Below are 27,846 nucleotides of genomic sequence, written 5' to 3' on the forward strand. Positions count from 1 at the left end.
TTTATGTCTGTAGGTTTCCTGTCCCTGAAGGGCGGATCCCCTCTCTCGTGGCGACTGAATAAAATCTAACAAATTTCTTAAATATTTAGCGTTTCAGTTTATTAACCTTTTCGATTGAACCGACAGAAGTAGAGTTGTTCAATCATACAACTAATCAACAAACACACAAAATTGCCTAATATTTGTGTACAGTTTGTGTGCGGCAGTTTGTCCTTTCAAATATTCCTCCAGCCCTGACCTAGTTGGTGCTATCATAACTCTATCCTGCAGTCAGTAACGTTACAGACATTACACCACAGATTTCTTGGATTTGGAAGATACCCAAGAAAACTGACTTACAACCCAAACATGAATGAGAATCAAATCCAGCACACAAAATAATTGAGTATTTTACAATTTGAGTTTTATGGATGGTTGTTTCCAAGAGTACCCTAACATTAGTCATTAAAAAATTAACAGCACATGGATGCAACTCTTATGGACACCATGTGCTGTCCCATTTATTTTCCCAGTGGCATTTACACTCGAATAGAACAAAATTGATCTCTCTCCTTTTTCTGTGTGGATCTTTGACATGTGAAAAGACCCATGGGACCAATATTGGTGCTTGTTCAATCCAATAAGAAAAAAAAAAAAAAAATACACAAATAGTACATATATGTAAAATTTGAACTTGTGAATGGAGCTTTGAATATGGAGAAACTAACCAGAAGGGATTTAAAAAATAAAATAACTAAATAAATGCACCACCAACTAAATGGGACCAATCAGTCCTTGCTACACACCATTTTAAATAAACTCACCCCTTTGATACACCACTCCGGTCTGTAATTATTTTTACTTCTTTCACAGCTCCAAATCTAGAAAAGTATTCTTTAATTTCAATTTCATCCATCTACAAATAAAAACAAGTAATAAACCTATAAAGCAAAGGTGTGGAATGTGTTGACAAGCAGCAGCATTATTTTTTATGCATTGTTTATATAGCGCCATCATATCCCCTTTGTGACAGAGCCAATTTGGTACTTAATGACCAAGCCAATTTCTACATTTCTGGCCACTGTCAATTCATGAGGTTATAACTCTGGAAAGCTTTAACAGAGCCCACTGATACGGAGAATGTTTTTTCATGACATATTGTACTTCATGTTTGTGGTAACATTTCTTCAATATAACTTGCGTTCATTTATCAAAAGACAGAAATTTGGCAAAAATTTGGAAAATTTAGCAATTTTCAAACTTAGTTTTTGCACCCGTAAATCAGAGTAGTGTCACAGAAAATGGTTAATAAATAAAATTTCCCACATGTCAACTTTACATAAGCACAATTTTGGTAAACAATTTTTGTTAAGACGTTATAAGGGTTAAAAGTTTACCAGCAATTTCTCACTTGTTCCAACAAAATTTAACAGAAAATACCCAAAAGTGACACCATTCTTTAAAAAACGAACCAAAACAAATTATACCCCTTAATGACCGGAGGTTTTTTCGATTTTTAATTTTCGTTTTTTGCTCCCCTCCTTCCCAGAACCGTAGCTTTTTTATTTTTCCGTCAATATGGCCGTGTGGGGCTTACTTTTTGCGGGATGGGTTGTACTTTTGAACAACACCATTGTTTTTACCATGTAGTGTACTCGAAAACGGGAAAAAAATTACAAATGCGGTAAAATTGCAAAAAAAGTGCAATCCCACACTAGTTTTTTGTTTGGCTAGAATCACTAAATGCTAAAATGACCGGCCATTATGATTCTCCAGGTCATTACGAGTTCATAGACACCAAAACATATCTACCGCATATACTCGTGTATAAGCCGACCCGCGTATAAACTAACCCCCTAATTTTGCCATAAAAAAACTGGGAAAACTTATTGACTCATGTATAAGCAGAGGGTGGTGCTGCACAAGGGTTAATGGTGGTCAAAAAAGATGCTCCATAAATAAATACCCCCCATAAAATGCTGCACATGGGTTAATGATTGCATAGGCAGCCTCAATAGTAAAAAGTTGGTCACACTCGTCAAACACTGTTTGACAAATGTGACCAACCGGTCAATCAGTTCTCCAAGCGATGCTACAGATCACTTGGAAAACGCTAGCATTCTGCAAGCTAATTACGCTTGCAAATCACTGGTTTTTCCGCGGGAAAATCACAAGAATTTAAAATGCAATTTTCCCACGGAATGGAAGTCCGGAATTCTCGCGGTAACTTCCGCTACGTATGAACCCAGCCTAAATGGTGGCCCAAGAAGATGCTCCAAGGATAAATACCCCCCATACATTGCAGCACAAGGGTTAATGATGGCCCAAGAAGATGCTCAAAAGATAAATACCCCCCATATGCTGCTGCACAAGGGTTAATGGAGGCCCAAGAAGATGCTCCATAGATAAATACCCCCCAAAGACACTCACCTCTCCATCGCTGGGAGCCAGGTGCCGGTGTCGCCATTAGCTCAGGACCCTGACACTGGCTATATTTACCGGTCCCCGCTCCATCGCTGTCTCCTGGGTCCTCTGCAGTGACGTTCAGCAGAGGGCGCGCACTGACTAAGTCATCGCGCCCTCTGCTGAACGTCACAGCCAGAGGACCCGGGAGACAGCGATGGAGCGGGGACCGGTAAATATTGCTCTGCTCCCCGTCATACTCACCCCCTCCTGGCACACGCTCTATTCAGCCCCTGCTTCCCCCATGGTCTTGGCGCCCCAGCTGTTCCTGCATTCAGCGGTCACTTGGTACCGCTCATTAAATATGCACATTCATAACTTTAATGAGCGGTACCACATGACCGCTGAATGCAGGAACAGCTTGGGCGCCGAGACCATGGGGGAAGCAGGGGGTGAGTATGGTCTCTGACACCCCCCCCCCCACAGTATATGACTTGCATATAAGCAGAGAGGGGGACTTTCAGCCCCAAAAAATGGTCTGAAAATCACGGCATATACGCGAGTATATACGGTAGGTTCTCTTATCTAAGTGGTGAAAAAAAATTCCAAAATTCGCTTTAAAAAAAAAAAAAAAACTTGTGCCATTTTCTGAGACCCGTATCGTCTCCATTTTTCGTGATCTTGGGTCAGATGAGGGCTTATTTTTTGCGTGTCGAGCTGGCGCTTTTAATGATACCACCTTTGTGCAGATACGTTCTTTTGATCGCCCGTTAATGCATTTTAATGCAATGTCGCAGTGACTAATAAAACTTAATTCTGGCATTTTGATTTTTTTCTCGCTACACCGTTTAGCGATCAGGTTCATTTTTTTTTTTATAGATCGGGCGATTCTGCACGCAGCGATACCTAATGTGGGTGCATGTGTGATTTTTATTTTGAATGAGGCGAAAGGGGGGTGATTTTAACTTTTAGTTTTATTATTTTTTCATGTTTTAAAACTTTTTTTTTTTTTTTTTAAATTTTGGCATGCTTCCAAGCATCCACAACTTGATTGGCTCTGCTACATATAGGCGATGAGCAGATTGCCTATATGTAGCCGAATTACAGCATTGCTAGGAGCGCCAACCACCGTGTGGCGCTCATAGCAATCAGGCATCAACAACCAGAAAAGGTCTCCAGGAGACCTCTGGTTGTTATGCCAACGCATCACTGACCCCCGATCACGTGACGAGGTCGGCGATGCGCTCATTTACTGCCGTGCCAGAAGCTCTAGTTAAATGCCCGCTGTCAGCGTGATTTATCTAGTTAAAGGGAATCTGTCACCCTTTTCCCCCCCCCCCCCCCGAGTATGAGCTGCCACCACTGACATCAGGGGCTTATCTACAGCATTCTGTAATGCTGTAGATAAGCCCCCGATGTAACCTGAAAGATGAGAAAAAGTTCGATTATACTCACCCTGGTGTTCGGTCCGGTCCGATGGGTGTCGCCGTCCGGCACCTCCCATCTTCATACGATGCCATCCTCTTTCCTTCCCGTCGCAGCTACTGCGCACTGCTCTGCTCTGTTGAGGGCAGAGCAGAGTCCTGCAGTGCGCAGGCGCCGGGAGAGGTCCAGAGCCTGCGCACCGCAGTATTCTGCTCTGCCCTCAATAGGGCAGAGCAGTGCGCCTGAGCAACGACAGGAAGGAAAGAAAAGGACGTCACCGTTAGAAGATGGGAGGCACCGGACTGCAACACCCATCGGACCAAGACCGGACCGACCCCGGTGAGTATAATCTAATTTTTTTCTTATCTTTCAGGTTACATCGGGGGCTTATCTACAGCATTACAAAATGCTGTAGATAAGCCCCTGATGTCAGTGGTGGCAGCTCATACTCTGGAAAAAAAGGGTGACAGATTCCCTTTAATAGGCGTGGTTGGACCGCGATTCCGCTTGTGCCTATTGCAGGCACATGTCAGCTGTTTAAAACAGCTGACATGTCGTGGCTTTGAGGTGAGCTCACCGTCGGAGCCCACCTCAAAGCGGGGGCTACTGGCTGCTGAAGTACTATCCCATCAGCGGTCAGAAGGGGTTAAGGTGTGTAAAACCACATTCATGAAGTTTATTTAACCTTCAGGTGCTTCATGAGAACTAAAGCATTGTGGAAGGAAAAAATGAACATTTACTTTTTTCACAAAAAAATTTACTTTGAAACCAAACTATTTTTGCAAAGATATCAGGAGAAAATGGACCACAAAATTTGTTGTGCAATTTCTCCAGAGTACGCCAATACCCCGTGTATGTGGGGGAAAACCACTGTTTGGGCGCATGGCAGGGCTCAGAAGCGAGAGTGCACCGTTTGGCTAACTGAAATATGAATTTAATTACTATTATAGTGCCATTTAATCCATGTCACTTTACATGTGAGGGCTATACATAAAAACAAGTACAGTAATGTTAAACAATACAAGTCACGACCGGTACAGGAGGAGAGAGGACCCTGCCCGAGAGGGGCTTCACAATATACAAGGGATGAGTGAGGATACAGTAGGCGAGGGTAGAGCTGGACATGCAGTGGTTTGGTCGATCGGTGGTTAGTGCAGGTTTGTCGGAAGAGGTAGGTCTTCAGGCTGGTTTTGAAGATTTCCACGGTAGGCGAGAGTCGGATATGTTGTGGTAGAGTTTCAGAGTAGGGGTGATGTGTGGGAGAAATCTTGTATGCGATTGTGGGAAGAGGAGATAAGAGGGGTGTAGAGGAGATCTTGTGAGATCGGAGGTTGCGTGCAGGTAAGTACCGGGAGACGAGGTCACAGAAGTATGGAGGACACCGGTTGTGGATGGCTTTGTTTGCCATGGTTACGGTTTTGAACTGGAGTCTTTGGTTAATGGGGGGGCCAAGTGCAGGGATTGACAGAGGGGAGGCCAGGGAATTGCGGGGGAACAGTTGGATCAGTCCAGCAGCAGAGTTTAGAACAGATTGGAGGGGCGCGAGAGTGTTAGGGTCCCGCTTCACTTAGCGACGCACCAGCGATCCCGACGATACGACTTGGAAAGGATCGCTGGTGAGTTGCTAAATGGTCACAGGCAGATCTCTTCAGCGACGCAGCAACGATCCAGCGATAAATGTAACGACCTCGCCAGTCATTGGTACATTGTCACACAGCAGCTTTTCAAACGATTCCCGCCTGCGTCCCCAAGTTCTGCGTCGCCAACTAGGTCGCTCGTCGGCGTCAAACAGCGATGTGCGCTGGCCAGCGGGATGACAAAAAAATGGCCCAGGACATTTGAGCACGATCAGCGATGTCCAGGGGGGGGGGCGGTCGCCGCTGCGTGTCACATGTAGCAAGATCGCTGTTGTGTCACAAAATCGGTGACGCTTCAGCGATCCCGATATGTGAGAAGGGGGCTTTAGAGAGAAGGCCACAGAGCAGGAGGTTACAGTAGTCAAGGCGAGAGATGAGGGCCTGGACTAGGGTTTCTGCAGATTCTTGGTTGAGGAACGTACGGCAGGAAGTGGAAAGCACTTGGATATGTGGTTTGAAGGAGAGATCAGAGTCAAGGATTACCCTGAGGCAGCGAGCTTGTTGGACTGGGGAGTGTGTGCAGCCATCTACTTTAATGGATAGGTCCGTTGGGGGGGGGGGGGGGGGGTCGAGTGAGATGGAGGAAAGATGATGAATTCTGTTTTGTCCATATTGAGTTTTAGAAATCTAGTGGAGAAGGATGAAATAGCGGACAGACATTGTGGGATTCTGGTAAGTAGGTAGGTGATATCTGGTCCAGAGATGTAGATCTGTGTCTCATCAGCATAGACTTGATACTGAAAGCCGTGAGATTCTGTAAGCTGTTCAAAGCCGAAGGTGTAAATGGAGAAGAGCAGGGGTCCTAGGACTGAACCTTGCGTGACTCCGAGAGATAGGGGGTGAGGTGAGAAGGTGGTCTGCGAGTGGGAGTCGCTGAATGTCCGGTCTGTTAAGTATGACGAAATCCAAGATAGGGCCAAGTCAGTGATGCCAAGAGATGAGAGTCTGTAGTAATAAGGAATGGTCCACTGTGTCAAAGGCAGAGGACAGGCCCAGGAGGAGGAGGACAGAGTAGTGTAGCTTGGTTTTGGCAGTTAATAGGTCTTTGGTGACTTTAGTTAGGGCAATTTCAGTGGAGTGATGCGGCCGGAAGCCAGATTGTAAGCAGTCGAAGAGAGCAAGAAGAGAGGTGGGATGACCGTTCAAGATGGACGTGTTGTTCCAGGAGTTTTGATTCATAAGGGAGAAGTGATATGAGCGATCGCTAGATACAGAGGATGGGTCAAGACAGGGCTTTTTGAAGAATGTGTGATTGAGGCATGTTTAAAGCTTGAGGGGAAGATGCCAGTTGATAGCAGTAGGTTGAAGAGATGGGTTAGGGTTGGAATAAAGACTGTGGCGAGGTTTGAGATGAAGTGGGATGGAATCGGGTCAAGTGCACAGGTGGGCGAGATGTGATCTTGAGAGTTGTGTGGAGAGTCGATCTTCTGTAATGGTGGAGAAGTTGGTTTTAGAAGAGGAGGGCTGAGCAGTTAGGAGGAAGGGCTCTGGGTGTTGTCGACCAAAACTGTCTCTGAGGTTATCAATCTTCTGCTTGAAAAATGAGGCAAAGCCTTCGGCCGAGATGAGTGGAGAGGGAGGAGGTGCTGGGGGACGGAGGAGAGAATTGAAAGTGTTGAATAACTGTTTAGGGTTGTGAGACATGGAGGATATGAGAGATGAGAAATAGGTTTGTTTTGCTGCAGCGAGTGTGGCTTTCAAAGTAGTGAGGGACTGTTTGAATGCGATGAAGTGATTGTTAGAGTGGGATCTTTTCAATCTCCGCTCAGCAACCCTGGTAGCCAGTCTCAGTTCTTTGGTCAAGCTGGTGTGCCAGGGCTGTCTGCTGATTTTGCGAGCTTTGGTATATGTGAGAGGGGCAACAGATTCCAGAGCTACAGTTATTGGGGTTGGTATTTAATAGAGCGGCATCCGCATTAGGAAACTTATGTCTGTACTAGATTTAGGATGATGTAGGTTTAGGATAGTGATGTAGCGTTGACCATGTGTTGTGCAGCACTGTGAGCAGCACACCTTGAGAAGGAGATGTGGTGAACAGCTATCCCGCCTATCTCTTTAGCTGTTCACAAAAACCCAGCCCTGTTAAAAGAGGAAATAACATATCTCAGCAGCAAATATGATGCTGGACCTTGACATCCGGGTTCATATCACCAAATGAAAGAATTTTGATGATACACATCTCCCCTCATACTTAATGTGTGTTACAGTAATATTGAGAATTATGTGTAAATGTATCACACCTATGTTTTTATGTGGATAGGATATTTACATAGTGAGCCTCAAGAGGGACAGTATTACTGATGTATGTAAAGTGCTATTGAAATATTAGTACTCTATAAATAAATAAAAAATTAATTATTACCCAAGTTATGTAGGTATGAGTTAGCTACGTACTTGAATTCTACGTTATGTGTGCCTAAATTTTTTTTGTTTTTGTATTATTTATTTTAATCTATATATACCTATACGTATGTATGTTTCTATGGATTTAAATGTGTTTATGACATATATGTAAAACGAAAAAAGTGGTTTGGTACCGTGTTAGCCAGTAGAAAAAAAATATATAAAGTGCTCTCAGTGAGAAACAAGCTTGATGACGGCACATAAACAGTCCCGAAAGCTTGCTTTGTAACAACATTCACTATTATTTGTTAGCCATTAAAAGGTATCATAGCCACAAGATTCCCATTTTGTTTCTCTCAGAGAGCACTTTATATATTTTTGACATATATGTGAAAGATATAATTAGTGTATGATATATCTATCTGCTTAGAATATATATCTATCTAACATACTAGCTGAAGAGCCCGGCGCTGCCCGGGCATAGTAACTGTGGTTAGTTATAACAAATTATCTTCCATCCCATAGTCCTGTGCCCATATACCCATCATACATATCCACCATCTCATAGGCCCGTGTCCATATACACATCATACATATCCTCCATCCCATAGTCGAGTGCCCATATACCCATCACACATCCTCCATCCCATAGTCCCATGCCCATATACCCATCACACATCCTCCATCCCATAGTCCCATGCCCATATACCCATCATACATATTCACCATCACATAGTCGAGTGCCCATATACCCATCATACATATCCACCATCTCATAGGCCCGTGTCCATATACACATCATACATATCCTCCATCCCATAGTCGAGTGCCCATATACCCATCACACATCCTCCATCCTATAGTCCCATGCCCATATACCCATCACACATCCTCCATCCCATAGTCCCATGCCCATATACCCATCATACATATTCGCCATCCCATAGTCGAGTGCCCATATACCCACACATCCTTCATCTCATAGTCCCATGCCCATATACCCATCATACATATCCTCCATCCCATAGTCCCGTGCCCATATACCCATCATACATATCCACCATCCCATAGTCCAGTGCCCATATACCCATCACACAACCTCCATCCCATAGTCCCGTGCCCATATATCCGTCATACATATCATCCATCCCATAGTTCAGTGCCCATATACCCATCACACATCCTCCATCCCATAGTCAACCATTATGACATCATAATGAGCGGCGGGGCTGGCAACCTATGATGACATCAGCGTCACCATGGCAACCATTATGACATCATAATGAGGGCCGGGGCTTGATACGCACACACTGTTTCCCCATTATGTAGATAGCGGCAAAATTGTTTGGTGAATTGGAACGCGCTGGGTTAAAATTTCGCCTCACAACATAGCCTAGGACGCTCTCGGGGTCCAGACGTGTGACTGTGACAAATTTTGTGGCTGTAGCTGCGACGGTGCGGATGCCAATCCCGGACATACACACTGAGCTTTATATATTAGACTAGCTGAAGAGCCCGGCGCTGCCCGGGCATAGTAACTAACTGTGGTTAGTTATAGCAAATTATAATTATCCTCCATCCCATAGTCCCGTGCCCATATACCCATCATACATATCCATGATCCCATAGTCGAGTGCCCATATACCCATCACACATCCTCCATCCCATAGTCCCGTGCCCATATACCCATCATACATATCCTCCATCCCATAGTCGAGTGCCCATATACCCATCCTCCATCCCATAGTCCCGTGCCCATATACCCATCATACATATCCTCCATCCCATAGTCGAGTGCCCATATACCCATCACACATCCTCCATCCCATATACTCATCATACATATTCTCCATCCCATAGTCCCATGCCCATATGCCCATCATACATATCCACCATCTCATAGTCCAGTGCCCATATACCCATCACACATCCTCCATCCCATAGTCCCGTGCCCATATACATATCCGCCATCCCATAGTCCCGTGCCCATATACCGTCATACATATCCTCCATCCCATAGTCCCATGCCCATATACCCATCATACATATTCGCCATCCCATAGATATCTATCCATTCCAGGACCAAACTTAAATAGTTTAAAGTAAGACATTTTTGTAAACGACATTTCTAGTGAAGATTTTTGGGCTATTAGGTAGCAATTGTCCTTGAAGTGGTGTATCCACCACTTTGACCATAACGTTGCTGCGTTGCTTTACTCGGGAGAATGCAACATACAATTGTCCATGGGCAAATACAGGTTTGGGCAAAAAGAAATGCCAAATCGATCGAGGGTCTGTCCTTGGGATTTGTTAATGGTCATAGCAAAAGCAGGTTTTAGAGGAAACTGTCGACGTTTTTATTTAAAAGGTAACCCAGTTTCTGAAGGACACAAATCGATGCGTGAAATAAATACAATGTCTTCTTCAGCTGAGCCAGTAATCACTTTAGCCTGTATGATGTTGCGGAGTAAGGCAGTGACAATGAGGCTAGTGCCATTGCAAAGACCTTTCTTGGTGTTCAGGTATCTTAATAGCATCACAATGGTGCCAATTTTAAGTTTTAAGAGATGTGATGGCATTCCTAGGAGATGGTGTCAGAGTTTAAAAATTCAACTGGGTAGTTTTCACATTCCTCTGCCTCATCAGCATCGACAGAATCATCGCTTGTATATACAGTATAATCACCACTGATGCGATCCATTACTTTAGAGTTCAGAAAATCTACGTCATTTTTTGGACATAGTATAGCATGTGATGCAGCAGTGTTGAGGCTTTGTCTGTCATTAACATCAATGCAAATATGGTCTCCAAAGATCTCGGTTACTATAGAGCCAGTGGAAAGCATGTCTGGAGGAATTTCAATGACATCCTCTCCAAGGTTATGTTCACTAGACAGCTCACCATTTCGAAGCTTAAGCAACCAAGTGCTGTATTCAGGATCAGTGGAGCGCATGTTGTTGATTAGCGGTAGTCTGGTAAAATGTTGCCAATGTTGGGAATATTTAATGCAGGAATCTACAATGTCTGTTCTTGTTCCATGAGCGATGACGGGAAGACATTGTCTGAAGTCTCCTCCAAGAACAATAACTTTACCTCCAAGCGGTGTTTTACTTTTTTCAGCAACATTTGTTGTCGTGATGTCACGTAGAAGTCTATCTATCGCATTCAATGCATGTTTTTGGACCATAGTGCACTCATCAATAATAAAAAGTTTTGTACTCTGTAAATGTTTTCCTGCATTTGTATCGTTTTTAAACCTGGAAACGGATGTTTCGTTGATCGGAATAGGTATGCCATATAGAGAGTGGATTGTTCGGCCTCCTCGTATCAAGTTAGCTGCTATTCCTGTAGTCGCTGCAGGTGAGACAATTTCTCCTTGTCCTCTTAAATGATGTGTAAGTAGATGGTATAGGTAGGTCATCGAGAAAAAAGCTCTTTGGTGTTAAACTGCTATTTTGAAAAGCTTCAGTAATGACATCGTAGGCAAAAAGTTGCTCCTGATTAAGCGTTTCTTTCATCTCTGCAGCTTTAACATATGGTTTAAGGAGGTGTTTAATATTTTTTGCTGGGCGTGGTAAATTGAAATCAGCTTAAGTTTTTCCATGGACTATGAGGACATCTTGGACATCCTTCACAATCGATACACTCTTCAGTGTCGCCAATGGCGGATCTTAATAGGGGCGGATGGGGCGGTCGCCCCGGGCCCAAGGTTTTTTGGGGGCCCAGGGCAGTGGCGTATCCAGGGGGGGCAGGCAGCAGGGGGGCGCAGTCGAGCCGCCCGGCCGCCTAACGCAGCGGTCCGCAGTATTTCCCCCCCTTCCCTCCCCCCCCCCGGCGGCTGTGTTCTGCTGCTACCAGTCCTGGGAGTCGGCGGTTCTCTGTGTCGGCTGTCAAGCTGACAGCCAACGCAGAGAAGGAGGCCGCGCCGACTCCCAGGCAGCAATTGTACTTGGCGTCTATAGACGCCAGTACAATTGAAGCTCTGACCGCCGGGTCAGAGCGACGTCAGCAGCGTGATCAGGTCATGTGATCACGCTGCTGACGTCACTCCCGGCGCCCAGAGCGAACGCTGGTGGTAAGTGTGCTCCTCTGTGGAGCTGAAGAACCACCGAAGATGGGGGTTAATGAGTGGAGAGGGGGGGTTAATGAGTGGAGAGGGGGGGTTAATGTGGGGGTTAATGAGTGGAGATGGGGGTTAATGAGTGGAGAGGGGGGTTAATGAGTGGAGAGGGGGGTTAATGAGTGGAGAGGGGGATTAATGTGCGGGGGTTAATGAGTGGAGATGGGATTAATGTGGGGATGGGGGTTAATGAGTGGAGATGGGGGTTAATGTGTGGGGGTTAATGAGTGGAGATGGGGGTTAATGAGTGGAGATGGGATTAATGTGGGGATGGGGGTTAATGAGTGGGGGGGGTTAATGAGCGGAGAGGGGGGTTAATGAGTGGAGAGGGGGGTTAATGTGGGGGTGGGGGTTAATGAGTGGAGATGGGGTTAATGAGTGGAGATGGGGGTTAATGTGCGGGGGTTAATGAGTGGAGATTGGGATTAATGTGCGGGGGTTAATGAGTGGAGATGGGATTAATGTGGGGATGGGGGTTAATGAGTGGAGATGGGGGTTAATGTGTGGAGATGGGGGTTAATGTGTGGAGATGGGATTAATGTGGGGGCTTAATGTGGGGATTGGGGTTAATGAGTGGAGATGGGGGTTAATGTGTGGGGGGGATGTGGAGATGGGGGTTAATGTGTGTGGGGGATTTGGAGTGGGGGTACATAATGTGTGGGGGGATTTGGGAGTCGGGACGAGGGGTTATTGAGTGGGGATGGGGGGTACTTAATGTGTGTGGGGGATTGGGGATGGGGGGGATTTGGAGTGGGGATGGTATTTAATGTATGTGGGGAGATTTGAGGACACAAAATGAAGAGTATGTATGAGGGCATGTATGAGGAAACAGTATGGGGGATGGGTGCAGACAGTAAGGGGTGCGAACGGGTGAATGCATGTGGACACAGTATGGGGAGTCGGGGATATGTGTGAGCAGACAGTATAGAGAGTGAGGGGGTAAATATATGAGGAGACAGTATGAGGAGGGAGGGGAATAGTGTGAGGAGACAGTATATTGCAGATATTTGTATTTAGGGGCATTATAATGACACTTCTATCTTTAAGGGGATCGGGTGGAGATTTGCTGCAGAAGACCAGAGAAGATGGAAGTCTGCAGAGACGAGACGTGGATGAGCAAACTCATCATGGGGTCTGGACAAGAAGAAAAGGAGAACGACTCCAGAGATGACGTCATCTATAAGGTACCTGGATGTAAATATTATTTGTGATATTGACTAATTCTCATGTTTTTTATTTATGTCAGGAGCATTACAGGGGTTGTCCAGGTCTGTGCTGAGTCTGCAGACATTCTATGTGACTGCAGACTTCTGAATTCTCACAGTGCTCACTGAACGCTGTCAGGATTCTCTCATGCTGGTAATTTACATACATGCGGTCACATGCTGACTAGACATGTGTGGCCTCACTCAATGAAAATGAACGGAGCGAGGCCGGGCACGTCTAGTTGGAATGTGGCCAGAAGTATACAAATCACATGCTTGTGCTGACATGACTGTACATCGGCAAGGGAGAATCCTAAATGTGTGCAGTGCATTCGTTGTGAGAATTCAGAAGCTGCAATGTCAGGATTCAGCTCTGCAGGTTCCAGTACTCATCACATGGACACCTCACTCATATACGATTTTCATAGTTATGGTCCTGTGACAACGAGCTTCTCTTCCTGCTTTCAGTTTTTTACATTGAGAGCATTAGGGAGAGCAGCTCGTGGGTACATGACTAGCTGTGCAAGTCGCATATGTACTTTTGGGGGGGGGGGGGGGCGAACCAAATTCTTGCCCCGGGTGCCAGAAAGCCTAGATACGCCTCTGGCCCAGGGGCAGGCTGGGCCGGGTGGCAGAGCGGCAAATGCCCCCCGGACCGCTCCCCAAGCACCTGTACAGGGCCGGCCGTGCCCTGTGCTGTGACGCCGCCGGCAGCAGACAGCCGCCCGCGTCACATTCTATGAGGGGCCGGGAGCTGTGCACGGCCGTCACCTTGACGGCTGCTCAGCTCCGGCTGTACTTCCGGGTCAGATGTCGGGCGTGCGCGATGACGTCATCGTGCACGCGCCGACATGTCCCGGAGGATGCTGAAAGCAGAGGCGCTGCTGGGGAGCGAGCCGGCTGTGAGGTATGGGGAACTTTTTTTATTTATAAAATGAATTAAATGGTGGAGGGGGTGACTGGGGCCTGTATATGATGAAGGGGGGGTGACTGGGGCCTGTATATGATGAAGGGGGGTGACTGGGGCCTGTATATGATGAAGGGGGGGTGACTGGGGCCTGTATATGATGAAGGGGGGGTGACTGGGGCCTGTATATGATGAAGGGGGTGAGTGGGGGCTTCACAGGATGAAGGGGGTGAGTGGGGGCTTCACAGGATGAAGGGGGTGAGTGGGGGCTTCACATGATGAAGGGGGGTGAGTGGGGCTGCACATGATGAAGGGGGGGTGAGTGGTGCTGCATATGATGAAGGGGGGGTGAGTGGGGCTGCACATGATGAATTGGGGGTAAGGGAGACTGCACATGATGTGGGGGTAAAATTAACTGCACATGATGATGGGGTAGTGGGGCTGCACATGAAGTTGGGGGGGAAGGGGACTGCACATGATAAAATGGAAGGGGGGATAAGGGGCTGCAAATGATGAAGCGGCACTGCAGATGAAGTGAGTGGGTGATAGGGGACTGCAATGGATGAAGTAAGGGGACTTCAAATTAAAGTGGGGACATTAAAGTGGATCCCCTATGGCCAGGATCACGTTGGGCGATTTTGTGCGTATTGGCCGTAGGCCTACAGCTTATGTGCAACGTCTTTTTAGGCCATGTCCACACGTGGTGGAATGGTGGCGGGTTTTCCGTATGGACCCGCAGCAAACCAAGTGCTGCGGTCCGTACGGCTGTCAATTCCCGCACGGGGACCGCAGCGCTCAGGTGGGAAGGGGGGTACAGGGGCCCAGGTTTTATGAACAGCCCCGGGCCCATAGTCCACTTAATCCGCCACTGAGTGTCGCTGTGGTATGTATGACAGTAGACTTGTAAAAAATGGTCCTTAAATTCATTCCACAATTCAAGTGGATTACTGGGGGGCCAAAAATACAGATATAAGCAAACATGTCTCTAAGTTCGGAAGGTGTTGTGAGTTCATTTTTCCCTTCACCATTGAGGTCTGATGAACTCCCTCCTCTAGTGAAGGAAGGTAGTGAGACTGATTACCAAACACCTGGGCAGCTAGATGATAACTGGGTGGCTGGAATTGAGGACTGGATATAAGGCTGCCAACGCCCTTCTTCCTGGCTGGTGATTTTCCTGCTGGATTCTTGGAGACCAGTCTGATTCCTGCATCTCAAAGCTAAGTTTTTCTGCTCTGCTTTGTACTCTTCAGTTTTGTTTTTGTTTTGCCTTGTTTTTTGGGAGTTCTGCCATCCCCGGCCGGGGGTGAGCTAAATTCCATTTTTGTCTCTGATCTGTTGATATTTTGCTCTGTCTTCAGAAAATACCTGAGTGCTGATATAGTCTTTTGAAGCCTAGCGACTTCAGGGCCTGTTTTTCCTATCAGTCGGTTGGCTCATTTTGATAGGGTTTTTGCGGATGGCAGACAGCAGCTTTCCTATCCTGTCCTATGTAGTTAGCTTGGGCCCCATCATTTGCTCAACCTATCTTTCTATCAGTGTTAGTGTTTTCATCTTGCTTCACCGTCATTATATGTTGGGGGCTGCCTATTGCTTTGGGGTCTGGTCTGGGGCAGTTTAGTTTTTCCCCTTTCTGTCTTTAGGCTATATAGTTCTCCGGCTGTGATCGAGGGGTCTAGGGCACCGTAGGAACCCCCCACGGCTACTGCTAGTTGTTGTGGATAGGTTCAGGGGTCTGCAATCCGATAGCTGCCAACCTCTCTGGTTTTTCTGGACTTAGCTGGTGTTTTGTTTTTTCCTCCTTCTGTGACTCATCATAACAGGAAGGCATGTTAAGAATGCAAGCATCTCTTAACCCTCCGTCAGGAACAATGGATCTGACAGGCGCAGCTCTTCTACTTTCATTTCTCCCTTCTCACCAGATTTTCAGGAAACCCCCTCCCTCTAGATAGTCTCCTGGCTCTAGCTGCTGTGTGAAACCTGATTCCACAGTTGGTCTCCAGAGCTTCAGGAAGGAAGATATAGCTGTGCTGGCTTCTCAGGCTCATTGGTCCCAAACACATCACATTTTATAAGGTTGGTATGTAATGTTTTTAGTCATTACTATTGTTTATTTAGCTTGTTTTATGATTGGATAGAGAAAGGTTTGTGGATATTTCATATAAATAAGGCAGATTTTCTTACAAATGAAAGTGTACTTCTCAGGAGTTTTGAAATTTGTGTATATCCAAGTTATTACTTTTATGTTGAGTAAATGGGATTGTTTTGCACCTGATAATGTGTAGTCTCATTACATCCCTATGAAGGTCTCTGATCACTTTTAGATCACTGAAATTGAGAAAATTAGATAATCTAGGCATTTTTCTAGCCTGCGCTCGACAGGCACATTGTTCCATTAGGAGTTAGTGCGAATATTGTTCCTGACGGAGGGTTAAAGTATGTCTCCAGATGCCATCATCGAATAATAATCCGAGTGCTAACGCAGCATCCTTAAAGGTTTCGTGCATAACTCCATTGTCGGTTTTAATGCTGTCAAAACTGGTAGCAGCTTTTACATGCAGTAACAACAAACGTAAATAGCGTTCTTGGTCTTTCACACTAACAGTATACATTCTTCCAATAACTGAGACCCCCTCGTTTTCTTTGTTCACATGTGCCTTGTTTCCAAACGTAGTGTTCTGGAATTTCGCGGTAGAAATAGTTATGTGCATTGTGGTCGATCCTATTAAGGTTGAAATACGCCATAAGTGTAGAATTGGAAATGAGCTTTTGATGGATGCTGTCTGCAGAGTCATTCTCATGAAAATAGAGTGGTTGAGAGTTAGGTAGATGTACGGCTAGGCGAATGATGGCATGAGATTGTTTATGCATAGGAAAAGCAAAATATCCGCCACACAGCCTCAGGTGCACTAACATATCTGGAATCCCTAAATTGGTGTGTTTCATCATGTTGGATGTTATTTTGGGAAATTTCAAGGTTGGCTTTGTCATGTCCTTTGTAAACGTATTTAAATAAATATTTTACACTTTGAAGGGAAGCACATATTTCTACATTAATATGGCACTTGTATTTGGTGAGTAAAAATGGGTTATATGGAACTACCCATGAATTGTCAATAGTCTTGGAATGGTGTTCATATGTTTTGCCAATGGGTCTGCGGTAAGTGGGATAGCCATCCTTTTCTTTGATGGTATATGGTTGGTATTGTTTAGGGAAACCTTTGCTACACTTTCCAAGATCCATACAGGGAGAATTAGGATTGTGTTCTCCACAGGGACAATGAATCATGTGTTGAAGAACAATGTTATGGAGCTGAGGGTAGATTGTTTCATCAGGTATTTCAGCCCAGACTACATTGTCTATGTCCGCCTCAGTCCGTAATTTAGACAGGCTGTCAAGAATAATTAAAATATGAGCGTGTGGGAGACCACGCTTCTGAAATTCAATGACATGGACCATTGCGGTGACGTTTCCAAATAATCCACTGCTAATGTCTTTTAAGAGGGATTCCAGTTTAATTTTAAAGAGGCGTGCAACCAAGTTTGGTCTGTGTTCAACACGCTGCCACAGTTCTAAATGTGCAGTAATCTCACTCCACTTAGGATTACATTTCATGGTGATAAATAGATCTGGTCGACCATACTTCGTAACAATAGCCATAGCATCCTTGTAGCGCTGCTGCATGTTTCTTGGACTGCCTTCAAAAGAAGATGGTAAAATGACAGTTTTTCCAATAGGGATGCCCTTTTGAATCGATTTTTTGAGTAGATGTTCTTGAAGGAGGCAGTAATCCTCCACTTTTAAATCTTTTTGGTGGTTGCGGATGTAATGTAGGCGATTAGCTTCGATTTTGACATAAGCATCTATTAAATATTGCTGTTAGCTTACCACCAAGGAGTGGATTAAAGTAATTTCTGACAGATAACATATAGCAATAGCATTGGAGTTGTGTGATCCTCCGCTGACTTTTGCCTGGAGTCCATCATGCCATCCTTGGTCTCCACAAGGGAAAAATATTGGATAGGAGGGCATCCAAATTGCTATGGAAAATGCTAATTTGTTTTGTTTTTGGAGCTAAAGGGTTGTGGGGATCAGGTTTTAAATGAATATATATGTCTCTATTGAAAGGTGGCTCACCATTGTCATTTTGAAACACGACTGCTACTTCACTGGGATTACTGCAGCGTCGAGGGTCTTGAGTACGATCTTGTTTAATAGCCATAGTGATGTTTGGCATGACAGTTCCATTTTGTAGAGATTTAATTTTTTCTTTTGCTTCCACATCACGTAACATTTGATAAGCTGCCACAAAAGGATTAATAGTTTGGATTTGAAGGGCAATAATGTTCATCAATGTAGGATGACATTTTTGATTTTCTTTACATCGTAAGCGTTGTTCGTTTGCGGTCGCGGTATCGAGAATGTAAAGTTGGTCATCTGAGGGATGTAGTGTTCCAGTTCTATGATAGATCTGGCAATGTATGCGGAAACAGTATGGGCCATATCCAAGAGGTGGTGAAATATTTGCACCCATGGAGGCAAAAGCAAAGGAACTGTTAATACTTCGAATATTATCCATGAAATTTTTGCTAAATTCACTTTGCCCTTTCAGCAAACGTGTAAAGACATCAGGATACTGTAGTATGGGTACATGGACTTTACCCTTCTGACAGCAGAGCGTAAAGTAAAGCTGTTATCAGAAGGTATCTCTGCTACAAAATGCAAAGCTTGGCAATGCTCACATACATGGGTCATGTCACCACAGCTGTGTTCAGTAATACTATTTTCATCATTAGTGAAAATGTGAGGTTGTAGTAGAAGTGCATGTCCAAACGGGGGGTTGCGCCTGGTTTTGAGACCAACGTATATTTGTCTTGGTTGCACTTTCTGCGGGCTAACTGTTGCAGCTTGTATGTGAAGAAACTGTGCGTCGGTATTGACTAATGGTGGTATTGATAGGGCAGAAACAGATTGCTGATTAGTTATGTCAGTGAACGGCATACAGGATGAAGTGTGGTAGTAACTTGTTCCACATGCTGATGTGGAAGCATCCTGTTGTGAGTCTAATAATAATGATGAGGAAGAAGCAGTCTGTTGTCGGCGGTGACAGCGTGCAGATGCTTCTTCAGCCAATCTAATGGATGTAGAGTTAGGGGATTCGTGTGTGAGACGACGGCATTTATTAGCCTTAATCTGGTCAAGGCGATAGTGTTTTTCCCTCAGGAGTCTCATTAGCACGGCGTTTTTGACATAGTGCTAAAGCTGCTTTCCTTTCACTGGCATTGGCATACTTTTTGGTATGACTCATGTTGGCACAGGGTAAAGGAGTCTATTTGGCAGTTATCTGGCAGTGAAGAAGGCGTCCTGGAGTGTTGTAGTGTAAACGGATACTTATAGTACTTATAGTCTTCTTATAGAAGTGGGGTACAGCAAAACAGGGCATATAAATGGCGTGAGATAAAGGACTAATTAACTGGTGTAATTATGCAGAAGACTTAAACTGGGGTCCTCCTGTAGTTATGCTTAACGTTTGAAGAAACTGGTGTCCTCCTAGTCGAGGCAAAATTGGCCCTGTAATTGCCCAGCAGTAGTTATGAAGTGGTAGAGGCAAATTGGCCCTGTAATTAGACACCGGCAGTGAACAGGCAGAGGAGCAAGGCAACACGTCCGCACAACAAGTCGGCTTGAGGTAAATGACGAAATTCCGCGGGATCCAAGGTGGCGTTGGCGAAATCTCGCGAGATTTCGCCGACGCCATGTTGAGTATCGCGGGATTTCGCCGATTCAAGATGGCGTCGCAGCAACAACATGTGGACTACGTCTGGATCCAGGATGGCGCCGGCGGAAGAAGTCGGGGATCGTGCCGATGCCGACCCTGGAGCAGCGGCGATGATGGCGTGAGTATGAGAGACGAAGTGAGAGAAAGGGTCGTATGTGGAGTGAAAGAGGGGGGGGGACGTGAGTGGAGATGGTGAAAGGTGAGAGGAGTGTGTATTGAGGAGGTGTGTGTGTTGAGGGTTAACATGGCAAGAGGTGTGTGGTGACGGCTGGCATGGTGAGGAAGGTGTGTGTTAGGAAGGTATATGGTGTCGGGGAGTGTGCGGGGGGCAAAGAGGCACAGTGCTACCGCCAAAGGCAGACGTCACCAAGTTACAACCGGACAGAAGCTGCTTAGCGCATTTATTATTAGAGAAGAGGGAGAAGGGATTCAGACAGTGAATGTAGATCGAGGTGAAGATTTCTGTGAGGGCGTGCAAATTTGTGGAGTGGGGATTGTGGACAAGGAGTGGAGAGGGATGAGAATGTAAGTAGTTTGTGGTGAGAAAGAGGTGACAGAGGGAGCGGAGGCAGATGAATATGAGGTCCAGTGTGTGGCCATCTTTGTGAGTGGCTGCAGAAGACCACTGATTGAGGCAGAAGGAGGAAGTGAGATAGAAATTTAGGGGTAGCTGAGAGGGAAGTGTTGGGGATGGGGATGTTGAAGTCGCCCAAGATGACGAGAGGGCGGGACCGGATTCCTTCCTGGTGATTTAAAGTATGCTACAACTACCCGGTTGTCAGAGAATACTTCTGTGGTGTCCCTAAAGATTTTTCAAGAATTCTAAAAGGGCGAACTTTACGGCCAAAATTTGTTTCATGTTTGAGGATACTGATCTTAGGTCCTCTGTCCAGACCCCTTGAGTTATTCTGGTTGTTCAAGTGAGCCCCCCCCCCCCCTCCTGGGGCTTGCGTCTGTGGTTGGAACCTCAGAGATTGAAATCGCCCACAAGGAATGCCCCGGGTTAAGTTGTCTATCCTCATCCACCATTCTATAGAAAGTACTGTTTTTTGATGACAAGGTTAGCAGACCTTCTAAATGCCCTTTTAGAGACTTTTCGGCTGATAAGATTTCCCACTGAAAATTCCTGGTGTGTGTCTGAGCCCACTGAATGGCCGGGACACAGGCAGGCAGTCTTGGAACATAGGAGGAACATTACTTTCCACAAAGTCGTAGAGGGGAGGTCCCTTATCCAAGATATAATCTGCTGAACTCTCTCTGCCGGGAGGCGACACTCCTGTTCTTTTTTAATCCAATGATACCCAAATATATTCGATTTCCCTAGATTCAAAAGCCAGCCTAAGTTCATCAAGGAATACATGACTTTCTCTAGTTGGTTCTAGCAATGCTGGATTGAGATGTCGATCAAAAATCATCCAGGTATGGGACAATTAGGATATCTTGTTCCCTCAAGCATGCCATTACTTCGCCACCATCTTGGTGAAAACCTGTGGAGCCATGACTAGACTGAAAGGGAGGGCCATGAACCGATAGTGCTTTACTACCCTACTAGACCTTTTATCAGGACTGCTACCCTGAGGAATTTCTGATAGTCTCTGTGGATGGGGACAAGATAGTAGGCATCCTTTAGGTCCAGAATATTCATGAAACAGTCCAGAAACAGTATTTTACCAATGTTTTTATTGTCTCCATCTTGAAGGTTTGAACCTTCAATAACTTGTTCAGTTTCTTTAGATTTAGGATTGTCCTGAAAGTTCCATATGGCTTTTTCCTCAGGAACAGAGGGAAGTAGAATCCTTAGTCTTTTTCCCAGTAAGGGACCTCTTGAAGGACTGCTTTCCCTATCAGGCCAAGAACCTCCTGCTCTAAGGCTAGTTGCTCTTCGTTTGAAGATCTCTAGGGTGTCACTACAAAATTTGGTTGGGGAGATGAGTGGAACTGAAATTTTAGATCTGATTTTATTAGATCTAAGATCCAAGAGCTGTTAGATATTTTTTTCCCAGGCCGGGAGAAATAGAGATAACCTTCCCCCCACCTGGGGAAAACCCTCATTGGAATGTCTTCTTGGGGGGGGGTAGTTTGTTGAACAAGAACCCTTTGGTTTTCCCCTTTCTAGCCTCCAACGGATACATTTCCTATAAGTATTGGAGAGGCCAGGGAAGCGTTTATTATTCCCCGCTTTATCCAAAATATCATCAAGCATAGGCCCAAATAAGAATTTGCCCTCACAGGGAATGGAGCATAGTCTTGACTTTGTTTGGAGATCTCCTGGCCAACATTTAAGCCGGAGGGCTTAAATGCATTAGAAAAAAACTGCAGTTCTGGCTACCAGCCAGAGTCTGCTGATGTATCAGTCAAGAAAGCAGCTGCCCCCATCAGCACTGGGATGGAGTCTAGTATAGCGTCCCTAGATGTTTTCTTTCTCAGCTGTGATTCCAGCTGGCCTAGCCAAACCATCAGTGATCTGGCCATACAAGTGGCAGTTATTGCAGGTTTTAGTCCCCCTCCCCGGCGGCCTCCCATGAACCCTTCAGGAAGGTAACCGCTCTTTTGTCCATGGAATCCTTCAGTACTCCATATCCTAAAAGGGAAGGGAAAACTTTTTGGAAGCCTTAGCAATTGCCACGTCTAATTTTGGCGCCTTCTCCAAAAATGAACATGTCGGGTCATCAAACAGATACTTTCTCTTTGGGGATAAAAGGCCCCTTTCTCTGTTTTCTTTTCTCTCTGGGGTGGTGACTCAGAATGCAGAGTCTGCACCACATAGTGCTCCTGCTTTTTCATGACTGGGGGATGGTAAGACTGCCAGAGCTCTATCAGAAGCACTCCTAGTGCTTTCTGGCAGTAAATAAGCCATAGCACTTCCCCCTCCCCCCATCTCCGGGACACCTGCGGCTGATTCAGAATCTTATCACACCTAGACAGCCGCACGCCGTCCATAGGGACGCCCCCGGGGAGGGGTGTACGGAGAGCGGTATCCGGGACACTCACCGCGCCGGCGAGGACGTACGCAAGCGCAGACTGAACTTCCCAGGCATGCCTTGCAGCGCCGCGTGCGCACTGGAACCCCAAAATTTCATTGCACACGTTTTTTCCAGCGATGGTCCAGGCGGTGAGGATCTAATGAGGGAGCATACCAGAGCGCTGATCCATCATCTCTGCTGCCTGTCCTTGCATACCCTAGAGGCCCACTGACCCCAGCGGTGACACATCAGGACACCGCGCCAGCCACCGCTGCCTGAATAGGCCTGGCATTCCACGACGATTCTCTTTTGCCACTCAGGTATGCCTTCCTTTAGAGGTACGCCGACTAAGTCCCCTGTCAAGGACAGGAAACCAACTGATGCAGGAGATAGGTTTCGCCTTTTTATCTGTAGGTTTCCCGTCCTTGAGCGGCAGATCTCCTTTCTCCGTGGTGCAGTCATGGGGCAAGGAGAAAGCGAGTCTCAGCTAGAACAAAAGCTACTGGCACCTTGGAAACAGGGCTTTGGGGTCGGTTAGTCAAACCACCGACTCCTTAATTTCCCAGAGTTCTGACTCCACGACTCTGACTTCACAGCATTGGTCACTACTGAGCAAATACATAAAGTGCAGCACAGATTCATTTCAACTTAAAGCAGAGATCCTTAGATCAGGATTAGAACATACATTTATAGGACATTTCTTTACTTTCTTAAATTCTTCTGAAAAAATATTCAGCACGTGCTGCATCGAATTACTGTACCCAATGTATTATATATTTTACGAGTCGGTCAATTTTACACCAACTCCATCAAAATGGACCAACTCCAAAGCACTGCTTGGGAATGTTAGCAGCATATGGATTATAAAAAATGGTAATCAATGATCTAGCCCTACCGGTGGTGGTGCAGTACCACCCCAACATGCATTATTATTGCAATGCAGGGTGTGTCATGATCAGCACTCTGGCCGAGCATTCAGTCATCAATGGATCAACCTGGTGCGTCGGCTTCTTTGCCAGATCTCCGACGTGTCACATTGTCCAGCTTCTCATCCAAATGATCATATACAGATTAACCCCATTCTGACATTGGGAGTAACAGTACGCCCACGTCGGAATCCCTCCCCTTGATGTGGGCTCTAGTGCGGACTCGTAAAATCTAATATATAATTGCCAATCGGCTCTGTCACAGCTTCCGGCGATTGTGTCGCTATCCCACAATCCACCGCGGCTGGAAGCTGTGACAAAAACGGCACCACCATATTGGAACACCCAAGTTATTGGTATTCAGATATGGCGGCCGGGAATCAAATCCCCGCCGGCTGAGCCAATGAGCGTTGCCACGTGGGATTTAAATACCCCCCACCAAGCCGCACGGCTCCGCTCATCGACTGAGACTTGGCGGGGGATTCAAATCCTGCACGGCACCGCTCATTGGCTCAGCCGGCGAAGGATTACATACTTACCTGACTGGGAGGAACGTTGCCGCGGCGCTTCTCTTCTCACTGGAGACCGGGGCAGGAGTGCAGTGTCGGAATCGTGCATGCGCATGCATAGTGCTATCCGGCGCCATTTTACTGAAGACACATTTGCAGTGTGCCTTCAGCAATATGGCGCCGGACAGAGCGGTATGGGCATGTGCGTACTCCGGCGTCGCACTCCTCCCCCGGGAGAACGTGACAGCGCTGGAGCACAGGAAACAAAGGTGAGTATAAATTTTTTTTTTTCTTCTGAATGTGTGCAATTTAATAGGGGTGAGATGACCATACATAACAGGATAGTGGGGTGAGAGGTAGCATGCATACCAAGATAGGGGGTGAGGGGACAATGCACTGTTTTTTTCTGTATGTGTGCAGTTTAATAGGGGTGAGCGGACCATACATATCAGGATGGGGGGGGGGGGGGAAGGGGTGTGAGGGGTCCATGTATATCAAGATAGGGGGGTGAGAGGGCCATGCATACCAAGATAGGGGGGTGGGAGGACCATGCATACATTCAAATCCCGCGCGGCACCGCTCATTGGCTCAGTCGGCGGGGGATTTAAATCCTGCGACGCTCAGCCATTGAGCAATGCCGCGCGGTTTTGGCGGGGGATTCAAATTCCACATGGCACAGCTCATTGGCTCAGCCGGCAGGGCGGGGGATTCAAATCCCCTGCCAAAGCCGCGCAGTACTGCTCATTGGCTGAGCCGCCCGCCGGCAGATGTTCATTTCACCGACCTCCCGATGCAATAGCGTCGGGCCTATTTCTAGTATATAATAAATTTGGATCAGTAGTACAATGCAGGATGTCCCATAAATGTCTGTTCTTATCCTGATCTAAGGATATAGGATTTTAGCTGAAATGAATCTGTGCTGCACTTTATGAACATCCTCAGTAGTGACCAGTGCTGTGGAGCCCGAGTCATAGAAATTGAGGAGTCTGAGGTTTGGCTTACAAACTCCACAGCCCTGAGAACAGCAAGAGACATGAAAAAAACACAACTGCTCAGGATCAGGACAGGGAATAAGAAATAAACATCAGAAATAAAGTGACCAATCCATTTAATACAGTTTGATAAATAGATCAAAGGTAGAAACTCATCAGCAAAATAGAAACTACAGCACATACCCGAACGTCGATTCCTCCAACAAAAACTGTGTTTGGCATTATTTTACCCTCAGGCAACACATAACCCTGGTTTGCTGCCTGATCCTCTTCAGGGGAACTTTGGCATGCGGATGAAGACTAAAAATAGAAAAAATAAATAAATAAATGTATGCACAAACTATTACTGCAATGATAAATATACCAATGATCACTATCCTATCTAATACATGGGAATTAGATGAGGGTTATTCTCATTCTCATTTAGTGACAGCCCAACTGCGTTTCTTCACCGATTAATTACTCCCTGCACAGAGGTGCCCCCAGCAACCTGTCTGTGCAAGGAACCGCAGAATAGCCCTGTTCCTGCAGGAGAATAGGGCTATGCTGCAGTTTTCTGCACAATCATGTGCATTTACACTAGCCAATCACTGAACAATTTCATAAGAACACTTGGTTTCCAGATATTTGGTCAGTGTAAACAAGCTGCTAATCACCCAATAAAAGAGCAAAATGATTGTTTGCCGGGTGAAAGGATTAAAAAAAGTATTTAGAAAAAAATCATTAAAACAGGATATGTGATGCTGAGAATAATGGCAGTATATGTGCTCAATTTATTACTGATCGTTCAGTGCATATTGAAAACGTGATTGGACTGTATGCAGCAGGGCTGTGGAGTCGGAGTCGTGGAGTCGGAGTTAGTTTTGGTTGGAGTTGGAGTCGGTAGAAATGTACCGACTCCAGCTTTAAAAAAATGTATTAATATTTCATAATTGAACTTTCATATGAATTTTATAAATGTTACTCAAATATATATGTTCTATCAAACTATGAACAACAGTGATAAGCAGTTCTGCTGGAGATAGAGACATTTCTTACTTCTTGTGTGTCACTGTTCTCCACTGCCCTTATCTAATCTTATACTTGGTTAACCTCATGCTGTCCCAGCCCCCCTACTTACAATGTATGAAACTGAAAGTGAAAATGTGTTGCAAATTCTTAGTAGTAAAGCTCCTCCTCTAGACTAGATCATACTAGATGTCTTCCAAGCATCTCACAGCTGCCTGCTACTCAGAAGAGGAAGACTGTAAGAAGTATTATCCTTTCAACAAACTTTACATCAGTTAACTGTGTACATGAGGAATAATAACAGTATTACTGACCACTATATCAGTTGTACGACCTGGCAATAATTTTGTACAATTGTTTTTAGGAAAAACAATTGTCATTTGGATTGTGAATGTAGAATTAAAAACCTGAGAATGTCAAAGAAGCATCACATTAAATCAGCTGTATTTGAACATTTCACCATCACTCAAGATAGAAAACATTATGTCTGTCAGTGTATGACAAATGATCCAGACGAAAACAAATGCTATGAAGCCAAGATGAGTGCATATTCAGGCAAAGATAAAAATGCTCCTACCAGAGCTTCTAATCTAAAGAGACATTTACAGCGCTTTCATCCAGAAGTACTGAAAGCAGTGGATGAGAAAGACTGCATCCAAACCAATGAACCAGTGCCCAGCTCTTCCAGCCAAACAAAGGAGCAGAGAACTTTGCAGCCATCAGTTGCAAGATATTTTGTCAGTGACAAAGTTACTGTGACAATGACAGTAGATACATTTAAAAAACAGATCATAGAGCTTTTGTTGTAAAGGATAGTGTGCCTATTTAATTATTTTCACGACCAGCTTTTGTGTGTCTGAATGGGGAAATGGCCCGCAAGCTTGGTGTTTCTCTGGAGAGAGAGAGTATTAGAAAATTAGTAATCGAAGAAGCTTTTAAACAAAAGGAAGAACTTAAAAAAACTCTCAAGGGACGCTTTCTGTTTCTTAAAATGGATGCCTGCACACGTCACAGAGTGAACTATTTTGCCATCAATGTCCGATTTGTTTGTGACAAAAATGAAATAGTTACCAAGACATTGGCAGTAAAAGACACCAAAGCTCATCACACCAGTGAGTTTCTCCAGGTCTTGGTGGAAAAGGTTCTGCAAGACTATGAACTTAAAGAGCAAGTTCTTTCTGTCGTAACTGACAATGCTTCAAATATGATAAGTACTATTAAGCTAATGAATGAGAGTAATGATGGTGACCAGCAGCTAGAAGAACATTCTGGGTCCACAGACACAGAAATGTTTGAAATAGAGGAACACAGTATTGTAACTGAGGAGCAAACTGAAGTTGCTTCAGATGAACAGCAACATGATAGTTTAGATGATCTTGTTGAAACTGTGTCAATATGTTCTTTCATTCATCACATGCGCTGTGTTGTGCATACGCTAGAGCTGGCTATGAGACAGTTTGCAAGAAGGACATGCTGCTGCACTGATTGGCAAGGTGAGAAAATTGGCTACTGTTGCCAGAACCCCTAAAGTTGACTCAATTTTGAAGAGACGTGCTGGGAAAGGGGCAATTATTGATCAAGCCACACGATGGGGCAGTACTTACTTAATGATTCAGCGCTTGGTTGAACTGAAAACCTTTCTTGTAGACATG

The 27,846-nt window shown here is 45.4% G+C and overlaps 1 long non-coding RNA gene across 1 annotated transcript in view; it reads right to left on the reverse strand.

Moving 5' to 3' along the window:
• Positions 1–819: 819 nt before the first annotated feature.
• Positions 820–27,846, reverse strand: part of LOC141083432 (uncharacterized) — a 40,712-nt gene continuing 13,685 nt past the window's right edge. The window contains exons 2-3 of the long non-coding RNA XR_012230715.1: positions 25,370–25,486; positions 820–895 (exon numbers count right to left, since the gene is read on the reverse strand). This is a non-coding gene — a long non-coding RNA (uncharacterized lncRNA). The remainder of the gene's footprint in view (positions 896–25,369; positions 25,487–27,846) is intronic.

The sequence above is a fragment of the Dendrobates tinctorius genome, unplaced genomic scaffold (genome assembly GCF_039654945.1).
Source record: "Dendrobates tinctorius isolate UK_male_01 unplaced genomic scaffold, ASM3965494v1 ptg000005l, whole genome shotgun sequence".
NCBI lineage: Eukaryota > Metazoa > Chordata > Amphibia > Anura > Dendrobatidae > Dendrobates > Dendrobates tinctorius.